General features: G+C 39.7%; 1 protein-coding gene across 4 annotated transcripts in view; it reads left to right on the top strand.

The window, feature by feature from the left end:
• sipa1l2a (signal-induced proliferation-associated 1like 2, genome duplicate a) overlaps positions 1-12,602 on the top strand; it is a 598,903-nt gene that overhangs the window by 405,470 nt on the left and 180,831 nt on the right. The window lies entirely within an intron of this gene.

The following is a 12,602-nucleotide window of genomic DNA, read 5'->3' on the forward strand; positions in this document are numbered from 1 at the left end:
TAATACAATCATGAAGCAGTGGCCACAAGTAGCACAAACAAATGAGTGGGAAAACTACATCATGTGAGTCTGTCTGAGCTTGAGTCACTCCTTAAATTTGTGACAAGCTTGCTTTGGTGGCAAAGTTATGAGAGCAGTCAACAGAATAAAGCCATGGTTACACTAAATGCTCCTCTTAGATGAAGCCCCAACAAGTGCAAAGTATTAAATACATTTCATTAAAGACTTAAAAGGCCATAGGGAGTTTTTTTTATTTAATCTTGGGGATTTTTTAATATAAAAAGCAAGCTACTTGTTCGTAGATCTTACTCCCTGTTCTTAACTTCAATCATTCTAAATTTTTAAAATCAAGTGCAGTTCATATAATTACACCCTCCCTCATGCACTGGTACTGTACACACATTCCTCTATTCTGTCACTCACCACACAAAAACCACATTTGGTTTTGAATCCTCCCCCTAAAAATTGACTTTTTTGGTAGGATGCAGAAAAAGATCGTGTGAAATTAGCATAAACCTTTTGCAGGTTTGCTTCACAAGCCTCCCAGTGGTCAAGTTGTGTAGTGACAATGTAACAAATTTACAGGAGCCATTTTCATTATCAACTGAAAACTTGAAGTAGTGTTCTACTGGGAAAACATTTCTCAATCTGTTCTTCGGATCTGGATGATACATTCATTACCCCTTCCTGGCAACTCCAAGAATATGGTAACTAGATACAGTCTTGCATCCCTCACTCCTTGTCCTAGAGTTGGGCCAAGTAGAGAATTACAAATAATCCATAACAATCCAGGGCAAAAAAAAAGTGCCTAAATTAGGATGACATTTAAATTAGAAGAGAACTATAGGCTAATGGAGTAATCGTGATTTTATTGCTATTGACCCTCTTGGTGGCAGAGGTTGTGAAATGTTGGCAAATAATCCATCAGGGATAGCCACAGTTGCACCCTGTAGATTGGACAGGCTGCAGCCGCAATTCACTGGCATTAAAGTATATATATATTGAGTGCAATTGTAGGAGCTTTCATCTGGCCAATTGCTCTGTCCAATGTGGGATTGAACTGCTTGAGTTGTTACAGCTGTAAGGCATCTGCACACAATTCATTGCTCCATAATACAATACATTTTATCATAACCTGTACTGGGTACAGATGAAATAAAATATGCCCCAAGAATTTGAACTTAACAAGGGATTTCAGTGCTAATAAGTAGGTTATTCTTGGCAACATTGGGTTTTACTCATTAATATAAAACAAGTGCTATAGTTCATAAGCACCAGTAAAATGATTTTGTTTTGGTCAGGGAGGATAACTTTTTTAAATATACATCATATCTGCTCAGTTTCAAATGTCTACCTCTGTGGGTTTTTTAAAATAAAACGTGCAATTTTTGATATTATGCTGAGTTCATATGTATGTGTTGTCTTACCTGCTCATTATCTGAATCCTCCTATAGTAATACAGACAATAGTGCCTGGATTTTATGTGGAAACATAGGAGCAAGAGTAGGCCACTGGGTACCTCTAGATAATCTGCCATTCAGTGAGGCCATAGCTAATCTGGTTGTGCTCTCAGCTGCATTTTTCTGTCTACCTCCTAAAACTCTTGATATCCTTGATTAACAAAAGTCTATCTAACACAGTCTTGAATAAATTCATTATCCAAGCCTCCTCTGTTTTCTGCAGAACAGAATTCCACAGAGTAACAAACCTCTGAGAGAAAAAGAAACTTGCATTTTAAAAATTAGAACTTTTATCTTTGTGTTTCTTGAGAAGGCGAGTAAGTGTTCCAACACTGGGTAAACACTCCTGCTTAATTTAAACCAGCAACACCGAAAAGATTTATCCCGTGCCATAATCTGTGAAAATTCAAGAGGCCAAGAACTATTTAAAGTAAAAATTAACAACATTTTTTCTTAAAGTATAACAGAGAATAATTAACTAACGACTATTTACAACTCCTTCTTCTGACATATCTTTTACGTTCCCCTCGACAATGCTGGTCCGATAAAAGTCCCAATTAAGATTTACAAGATAAAACTTCTTATCTCAAAACCAGGCAGCTTTGTTCTTCTCTGTGTTCCTGTCTTCTTTTCTTCTGCTTCACAGGTTACTGATCAATAAAGGTACCTTTAAGAGAGCTATTTTTCGGGCAGTCTTTACATTGTTGGTGGCTTAGCAGTTCTCCTCCCAGTGTTCAATTTGCTCTGGTCTTATACCCTCAAAGCATCAGATTGTGTCATTGGCTTTTAAGATTGTCAATATACTCAATTCAAACTTGATTAGAGATTGGTATTTTGGGGTATAATTTAAACTGATAGGTCGATTCAAATTTGTTTTTGTCTCCAGGTAACCAGCTAATCGAGTCGTTCAACCAAATGTTGCCTTTTTTTTTCAGAACACTTGATTCTGTCAGGTAGGTCTCCTAGCTAATAACTTTCTTAAAGGTACAGTACACCCACATCTTCATAACAGTAAGGGACATGGATTATCAGTGTTAGGAATGCTAGTAGTTAGTTATAAGGTTCAACTAGAACAGCTCCAGATTTGATTAAAACATACAAGATTCTTCGGGACTTAAGATAAATGCAGAAAGATTGTTTCCCCTTGCAGGAAGGTCTAGACTCAGAAAGCATACTTGCAGAATCAAAGATCAACCATTTAAGACAGAGATGAGAAGGAATTTCTTCTTTCAGGGAATAGTAATCTTTTACTGTGGAGCACTGTAGAATTGGGTTGTTAAGTATATTCAAGGCTGAGATAAAATGATTTAATACTGCAAATTTCTAATCAGTAAATAAATTGAGGTTTATAGAGAAAAGGCAGGAAAATGGAATTGATCATTGTCAGATTTGCTATGATCTGATTTCAATGGTGGAGCTGACTTGATGGGCTGAATGGCCTACTCCTGCTCCTTCATCTTATGGTCTTCACTTTGTCTTCCCAATATTTCATTGAAAGAATGTTTTACTTATCTTGTACCAGACATCGATCAGGCAGTCTGGACAATTTAGTGATAATGAGAGGGTTGAGAGCAGTTGTGGTGAGTCCAAGTTAAGTGTCATCAGTGTATTTCACTGGATAGTATTTTCTCTCTGTGGAATGCAGGAGAATGGCTGAAGAGCTTTTAGTCATTTTAGCCAAAATCAGGTTTTTGTTCTTCAATCTCATTGAACCATGAATGTAGTAATATCGTGTTTTAATAAATGTGGCAGAAACATCTCTGCAAAGCTTCATATTGAAGGAATGGACTTAGATGCTTTCAATGAACCTGTCCAGCGAGGTCATTGCACACCTCTGGAGCAGGTGGAATGTAAACCCGGGTCTCCTGGTTCAGAGGGAGGGATCTTTCCACTAGACTACAAGAACCCTAAAGAATGAGCATAGTTTGCACTTTTTTGTAAGCCAAAACAGGTATTGGGTCAAAGCAAGCTAAATGCTATGTCGCTGATTTAGATGTGAGGCCATCTAGTTAGCTGATTTATCATTAAGCAGTGTTTATTAATACAGTTATTTAGAAATGTGGATGGATGTGAGCTGATCAGATGTTTAATTTAACTCTATTTGTATTTTATGTATTTTCCAGTTAGACAGTTTATGGCGTTTTAACTTAGTCCAAGAGATGTTGCCACAAAAATGTGACAATTTATATTTTCCTTCAGGCTAGCATGAATCACAAATTTGAGCATTCCCATTTCAATTGCACATAGCACAAGTCTTACTATAAAATAAAATAAAATTAAACTTCCAAATCCTTTCCACATGCCAAAGCACTTACACTATCAAGCTAGAAAAAACAGAAAAATGTTTCATTTTCAGCTTCCTAGAACCTAAAACTGACTTGGTGTATAGACTGCAAGTAATCAGCTTAAAACAGCGTGATTCAGTAAGTTCATAACAATAATACTGTTAAATAATATACTTTTTTTTCTAAATAAATCCAAACACAGAATTAAATTTGTGTTTTAAAATGATACTTTTCAGCAGTGTAGACTCTGAGGTTTTTGGATTTATCAGGCAGGGGTAGATATGGTCAGTGTTAGAGAATGAAAGGCAGGGCTCACCCATTCTTCCAGCCTGTTCATTTCAACAGTGATGAGGTTGATGGAATAATGCTTCACTGTTCGTTCAGCATTCCCTGCAACCAGGCATGATTTCAAAGTTGTAGGATAATAATAACTAGGCTTAAATAATGAGGATAGGTTGTGTACACTGAGTGTTTAGTTCTTTGAATTTAAAAGGTTGAGTGAGCTGAAAGTTGTTTAAATGTTAAATCAACATAGTTGATGGAGAGGGACTGTTTGTTCTGAAGACCAATCAAGAGCGATGGGGATGTAAGCTTAAATTTAACGCTAGGCTTGGAAAGAGTTGAAGAATGCTGAAACACTGTCTTCCAAAACAGTTAAGGTTGGGAGTTATCTGAACCTTTCTAGATGGAGATGACAGATTTTTGTTAGGACATTGAGGGCTAGGATAGATGTAGCCAAGAAAAAGATCAGCTGTGATTTCTTGACTGGCGGAATGACTTGGTCAGCTGGATGGCTTTCTCGTGTTTTTATATGGATATAGAGTTGAGAAAAAGCTACTTGAATTGTAACTGGTGACCAAAGGATTCGTTTATCTTCAGGAAAGAGGCAACAATAGTTCTTGAGCTCAATCATCCCACTTCATGCAGCAGCTATGAAATTCTTCCTCTTCCTAAAACAGGATGATTTTTCACATTTTTTATATGAATGACCACAGCTCTGGGATTAGAGGCATTGAAGGTGGCCTAGACTGGGAAACTAGAAAGCTGTTTCACCATATTTTCAGTGACAGTGTGAAGCCCCAGGAGTTTGAGCACTGTGGTTTAACAAATGGTGTCTGCACATTTATAGTTTAGATAGAGTCATACAGATGTACAGCATGGAAACAGACCCTTCAGTCCAACTCGTCCATGACGACCAGCTATTCCAACCCAACTTAGTCCCACCTGCCAGTACCCAGCCCATATCCCTCCAAACTTTTCTTATTCATATACCCATCCCAGATGCCTTTTAAAAGTTGCAATTTTACTCGCCTCCACCACTTTCTCTGGCAGCTCATTCCACACACTCACCACAATCTGTGTGAAAACATTGCCCCTTCAGTCTCTTTTATATCTTTCTCCTCTCACCCTAAACCTATGCCCTCTAGTTCTGGACTCCCCCACCACAGGGAAGAGAATTTTGTCTATTTATCCTATCCATGCCGCTCATGATTTATAAACCTCTATAAGGTCACCCCTCAGCCTCCCAACACTCCAGGGAAAACGGCCCCAGCTTATTCAGCCTCTCCCTATAGCTCAAATCCTCCAACCCTGGCAACATCCTTTTAAATCTTTTCTGAACCCTTTCAAGTTTCACAACATCCTTCCGAGAGGAAGGAGACCAGTATTGCACGCAATATTCCAAAAGTGGCCTAACCAATATCCTGTATTGCCGCAGAATGGCCTCCCAACTCCTGTACTCAATACTCTGACCAATAAAGGAAAGCATAAGATAATGAAGAATAAATCTAATATTTCCTTTTTTTAAAATTCTTCCTGCTGCTTCACAGTCATGAACTATAAAAAGAATTCAGGATGAAATGTAAGATTGTTAGTACAAGAGCAAAAGTGTATTGAGTTTAATCATACTCCTTTGTTTCTTCACAGACTCCAAATTCTTGTGGGAACTTACTTTGGGCTACCCTGAAATTTCATCAGAGACATAAAAATGATTTCCCTTGTAGACACTTGGAGACTGCTCTCCTGAGCTTGCTCTGAATCTACCCCCAACACATTTGGCTTAAGTGAATCCAGAAATTAAAATGTAATCATGCTGTATATTGTTGTAAAATTCTGACTTTGATACTTTGCCACATTTTTAAAACTACTTTATTTTCTAGAGTTGTATTGGTTTAATATAAATTAGTTAAATGATAAAAAAAAAATTGAGCTTTCAGCTTTTACATTCACAGTTTTGAACATCAGTGTTAAATTTCTCCTGAAGCTTGTCTACTTCTCCATTCTGTCCATGTAACTGAAGTTTTCATCCTGAGAACCATTCCAGAGTCATACAGCACAGAAACAGACCCTTTGGTCTAACCAGTCTATGCCAGTCATAATCCCAAGCTAAACTGGTCCCACCTGCCTGCACTTGGCCCAAATCCTTCCAAACATTTCTCACTCAAATGCTTTTCTAAATGCCTTTTCGACCTTATAGCTGCACCCACATCCACCACGTGCTCTGGAAGTTCATTCCACACAAACCACACTTTGTGTAAACAAAGTTGCCCCTCATGTCTTTTTAAAATCTTTGTCCTCTCATCTTAAAAATATGTTTCCCCCCCACCCACCGTCTTCAAATCCCCCACCTTTGGGAAAAGACACCTGCCATTTACCTTATCTATACCCCTCATGATTTTTCTGACCTCTAACAGGTCAGAAAAAAGTGCCAATCTATCCAGCATCTCCATATAACTCAAACCCTCCATTCCTGGCAATATCCTGGTAAATTTCCTGTGCAGCCTCCAAGGCCTTGACGTCCTTCTTAACTTATGGATTTGGTCTTATGCTTCCCCAAACCCCCAAGGTGGGTTTTTGGTGGGGGGAGTCCACAAAAAATATGATGGTTATCCATACAGTCTTATCCTTACACCCCAGTCGTCATAGTGGACAGGTAGATGAAACATTTTAATAAGATAATTAACACACAATATAGCTTGTTAACATGTTAATTGACCCAAATATTACACTGTCCATGCCATAATAAGATTGGTGAGGGGACAGTTTTGGGAGTGAATAGGCCAGGCTAGATAAAAGGCAGAAAGGAATAGGGCAAGCTGCCCTTGAAGAATTGCTTTATGTACATAAAAGGCACCCCTTTCTTCTCCCAGTTACTGCACGTCATACCAGCAGCAAAAAGCACAAATGCCAGTTCAAGATGACATGCTAATATGATGCACTTTGTATCATCTCCCTGTGTCATAGGACAACGTTTTGTTAGGCAAAAGCAATTTTCTTTCCTCTTCTACCCTTGTTTCTAGCATGTTCACCTCGAGAGTTTTAAAGACCCAATTTAGGTTCATATAAACTAAACTTCAGATAATCCAGCACCCCTCTCAGAACCCAAAAAATTAAAGTAAAATTATGTCCTACCTTTTTTTTAATAGATATTTTTATTGAAAATTTAATGTTTTTACAAACTTACAAAAATAAGAAACACAAATACAAACATTAATATACAATTAAATATTAAATAAATAATAACCAAAACCTATCAAACAAAAAGAAGAGATAGAGGGAAAAGAAAAAACAAAACTCAACTAACTACTAATCTAACCTATAACTAATCAGAGGGTATAATAAAATATCTCTCATTACTTAAGAGTAAAAAAGGATAACATAGTAATTAAATAGTGAAGTACGTGCTCAGAATGAATTAGCATCAAGTCAAAATAAAACCCGTATTCAAACGGGATTCCTCCCCCCAAGGGCCCCCGGACCAGCCAGAACCACTACCACAACTGGATGAAAGCCCTTGACAAAATGGCTGTAATATCTGTATCTATATAATTCAGGGAGGGCTGCCATATTTTATAGAATAATTCAGTTTTTTGATGCACCATATTTGTAAGGAAGTCAAGGGTAATACATTCCATGACTAACCTATACCAATTTGAAAGTCCTGGAGGGCCCTCAGCGACCCAGTTTACTAAGATATTTTTCTTTGCACAAAAGGAGAGAATGGAAAATAATTTCCTCCCGTGCACATCCAGGGAAGGCAAGCTCGAAAAGCCTAGGAGAAGAGATACTGGATCTATTCTAATTTCTGCTCCCAAGATTTCTGTCAAAGCATTTGCTACTCTGACCCAGTATTTGCGGATCTTATGACATGTCCATAAGCAGTGTGTGAAAGTGCCCACCTCTATTTTACATTTGGGACACATTGGAGATGCTCCTGCCCTAAATTTTGCCAATCGTTTCAGTGCTATATGAGTCCTATGGAGTATCTTTAACTGAATGGCCTGGGTTCTATTACAGGTGGAGATTTTTCTGGCATTATCCCAGATGTTGTCCCACATTTCTGTAGATGTTTCCAATCCCAATTCCTGATCCCATGTTCTAAGCAAACGTTCCATATCTTCCGACACTTCACTATGTAATAAATGATAGAGAGTACTGACCGAGGGTAAACCCATTGGCCACAGCACTCTACGTTTTCTATCTGATTTATAAAGGCTGTCTAATAACATAGTCTTCTTCTGTATGTAATCTCAAATTTGGAAATATCAAAAGAAGTCTCCATTAGGTAGTTCAAATTTCTGGTGCAGCTGTTCAAAAGACATCAAGACCCCCTCATCAAACAGATCCCCTAAACAGGAGATACCCCTGGACCTCCAGGATTTAAATGTCGCGTCTGAGCGCCTCGGGTGAAAACCTCATGCCCCCACTAGAGGAGTATAACGGGAGGTTTTATGTGAATTACCCTCGCTTTGCCATATTATCTTCCAGGCTTTCATTGTGTTTAATACTATAGGGTTTTTACAATGGTCCATAATGACTTTCATCTTATCTAAAAATAAGAGGTTAATAAGAGGGCACTTTATTTGAGAAGCATTGATGTCCAGCCAGATTGATTGCGGGTCAGAGAGACCCAATCAGTTATGTAGCTTAATAGGGAACTCAGTTGATACTTCCTAAAGTCTGGAAAATCCAGCCTTCCCCTTGCTTGTGGAAGCTGTACCTTCTTTAACTTAATAAGGGGCCGTCTATGATTCCAGATGAAAGAACCAAACCAACCGTATAATTTGCGCAGTGCCAGCCTCGGCTGTATCACCGGGAGCATTCTCATAGGCTATAAGAGACAGGGCAGGACATGCATTTTAATTAGAGCTATTCTACCTAGCCAAGAAATTGGAAGACTCCCCCCAACGTTGAAGGTCCTGCCCTATCCTTTCCAGTAGATGCACAAAATTAACCTTGTATAGCTGGCCAAATAAAGGGGTGATAAAAATACCTAAATATAAAAAACCCTCCAGAGACCTCCGAAAGGGAAAGTGAGATCCGTCCAATTAGTGGGACATACTAGCGAGACCACCCATCGGCATGGCCTACGATTTTAAGAAATTAATTTTGTAGCCTGAGAATTCACTAAATAGATTAATAACTTGGATCAGGCGGGGCACAGACATCAAAGGATTACGAAGAAAAAGGAGAACATCATCTGCATAAAGGGTAATTTTATGTTTACCCATGCCAACCCTCGGAGCCGTTATATTAGAGTCAGCCCATATATCTTCCGTTAGTGGCTCAGTTATTAGCGTAAGTAGTAACAGTGAGAGAGGACAGCCCTGACGGCAGCCCCTACGTACACTGAAGCTATCCGAGCCTCAGCCATTGGTGATCACGACTGCTTTGGGGTCATTATACAATGTTGAGACCCATTTAGCAAATACCTTTCCAGCACCAAACTTTTCCAGTGTATAGAACAGGTATGACCATTCAACCCTGTCAAATGCCTTCTCCACGTCCAACAAGACTACTATTCCTGGTATTCTTTCGTGATGACAGGCTTGAATCACATTCAAAAGCCTTCTAATATTATTAGAAGATTTACGGCCCTTGATAAACTCCATCTGGTCCTCTTTTATGATGTATGGCAATACCCTCTCCAGCCTCAATGCTAATGTTTTAGAAAGAATTTTAAAATCTACATTTAGCAAAGATATTGGTCTATATGATGCACAATCTTCTGGGTCCGTTCAGTTTTTGAGAATGAGGGAGATATTCGCTTCTCTCAACGAAGGCGGAAGGCAGCCCTGACTATATGAGTAGTTGTACATGTCCATAAATGGACCAGCTAATACTCCTGTAAACTCTTTATAGAATTCAACCTGAAATTCATCTGGACCAGGTGCTTTACTGCTCTGCAGCTGTCTGATTGTGTCAAGTATTTCCTGAGTTGTTAGGCGTGCATTCAGGACCGACACCTGTTCCGGGGTTAAGTCCAGAAATGCCAGGCTTTTAAAAAAGGACTCCATCTTCCTGGCTGTATCTTCACAATCCTGTGATTTATATAAATCAGAGTAAAGCTTTCTGAAGATTTTGTTGATCCTTTTATAATCGTGAGTCAGAGTACAAGCACTTTCCCTGATGGACGTTATAGCTTGAGGGGCCTTTTTTTTCCTTGCGAGAAACACTAGGTATCTACCAGGCTTATTGCCAAATTCATATAATCTTTGCTTTGCAAATAGTATTTCCCTCTTTGACGTTTGGATAAGCACGGTATTCAGGGCTGTCCTAAGGGCCGTAATCCTTTGTAATTTAGCAACAGAGGGCCTATCAACGTACGCTGTTTCAGCTGCCTTGAAGCGAGCCTCGAGTGGACGCTGTTGTTCTCCCTTTAGTTTTTTTCTGGGTCGCCGAGTATGAAATGATCAGACCTCGCGCATAAGCCTTAATGGTCTCCCACATCATTGACTGGTTACTCGCCGTACCTGAATTAATTTCCAAAAAAGTTTTGAATTCTTGAGAGAAATATTTTATGAATATACTATCCTTCGTTAAGAAAGAATCCATACGCCAATATCGGGGGGGCCGTCCCATTGTTCCTATTCTTGATTTCCTTGTACACTTGATTTCCAGAATTCAAAAAGGTCAAGGGGGCAAAAAGCATATCAATTCTAATGTGACACTTATGTAGATTAGAATAAAAAGAGAAATCTCTGTCTTGCAGGTGGAGGCACCTCCACAAATCTGCCAATTGCCTGGATCTGGGGGATATAACCGTAGTACTCTTGGGTATCCTGTCTATCTCCGGGTCCATAATGCAATTAAAATCTCCCCCTATAATTGTATGACGAGCTCCGAGAGCCATCAGTTTGGAGAAAGCTTCCATTATAAATTTGAAAGGATGCGCCGGGGACAATAAAGATTCAAAATCCCATATTCTTCTCCATTTATAAGGGCTTTAATCAGTATGTACCAACCGGATTCATCTTTTATCTGACTTAAGATTTTGAAAGGGAGATTCTTCTGAATGAGAATGACTACTCCCCTACTTTTTGAACTGAAAGATGAAAAGAAGGCCTGATCAAATCCACCCTGTTGTAATTTCAAATGTTCTTTATCCAGTAAATGTGTCTCCTGTAAGAGAGCTATATTAACCCTTTTTTGAGGTTTGATAGTATTTTCTTCCTTTTGATTGGCGAATTACTCCCCTTGACATTCCAGGTGCACCATTTAATCGAATGACTAACCATAATCGTCCAGGCAAGTCTGAGACCCCCCGGGAGGAAGAACCCCATCCAAAACACTCCCAAGCGTAGACCATATGAAATTCACAAAAATAGAGATTCTTTAATACACTCATGCCAATATAGTAAAAAAACTATTTCTAAATTTTAAAAAAATGTTTAAAAGGAGATTTTCCCCCTTGCTTCCAGGGGGCATCACTTCCTATCCGAAAACCCATCATATCCTCTCCCAACCAGTGCCCCACCCTCAACCCAGGCACCCCATAATAAAATAGAAAAATTCAAATGTATTATAAAGCTCGTTACCGGTGAGTACCCTACCCCCACCCACACCAACATCTAGTTACATTTAGTAATGTTAATACCACATATAAACATATAAAACTATAAAGTTACAGTCTCGGCAGGTAATTAAGTATAACAACACAAAATAAAAAGGGGAAACAACCCCGCTCTGAAAGAAAGAAATAAGGTAGGACAAGGCAAACACCTCCCCCCCCCACCTCACCTGAATCAACGAAACCACCCGGCCTATATAAAAAAAAGAAATAGTGGGGAACAAATAAGCCCCCCTCCCTACCCCCCGGAGATGATATTAAACAATAAAGGAAATAAGGGGAAAAAAAAGAGTAAACCGGGGAAGGGGGTGTACAAAACAGCATCATTAATCACACAGATTAATTCTTACAATCTAGTTAAGAGAGTCCAAAAATTCCTTGGCCTTCTCCGGCGATCCGAAGTTATAGACTGACCCTTCATGGTTAAAATGCAGTGTTACTGGGTAGCGCAGGAAGTACTGCTTCTTCGTTTCATCAAAAGCCCTCCTCTTCCAGACCAAGGCTGGGGAAAAATCCTGAAACAGCATAATCCTAGATCCCTTGTCTACCATGGCCTGAGGATCTTTCCCGAGAGTTCTGGAGGCTTCCAGGAGCATTTGCTTCTCCCTGTAACACTGAAGCCGGTACAGGACCAGGCAGGGGCTGGTCTGACCCGGGCCTGCATATTGCAACCCGGCGGGCCCATTCTACCCGCACCTGGCCTGACCCAGCCTCCAGATTCAACATCTGAGGGAGCCACAGCTCCAAAAACACTGCAAGCTGGCCTTCCTCTTCCTGTCCGGGAAGGCCCAGCAAACGAATATTTTTGCGACAACCCCGATTCTCGAGGTTGTCGATGTGATCTTTTAAGGCCTGGACTCGCTGTTCAAGAGTCCCGACCCGACCCACGGCCGATTCTGCAGCAGCCTCGGAAGTCGCAGCCTTTAGCTCTACCCCTCCAACTCAATGTTTGATTTTTTTCAGTATCTCAGTCGTAATTACTGCAACAAAGCTCGCCAGCGTAGGTAA

This window comes from Chiloscyllium plagiosum, unplaced genomic scaffold (genome assembly GCF_037043375.1).
Source record: "Chiloscyllium plagiosum isolate Xiang-an unplaced genomic scaffold, Cpla_swu_hap1 HiC_scaffold_3, whole genome shotgun sequence".
Classification (NCBI taxonomy): domain Eukaryota; kingdom Metazoa; phylum Chordata; class Chondrichthyes; order Orectolobiformes; family Hemiscylliidae; genus Chiloscyllium; species Chiloscyllium plagiosum.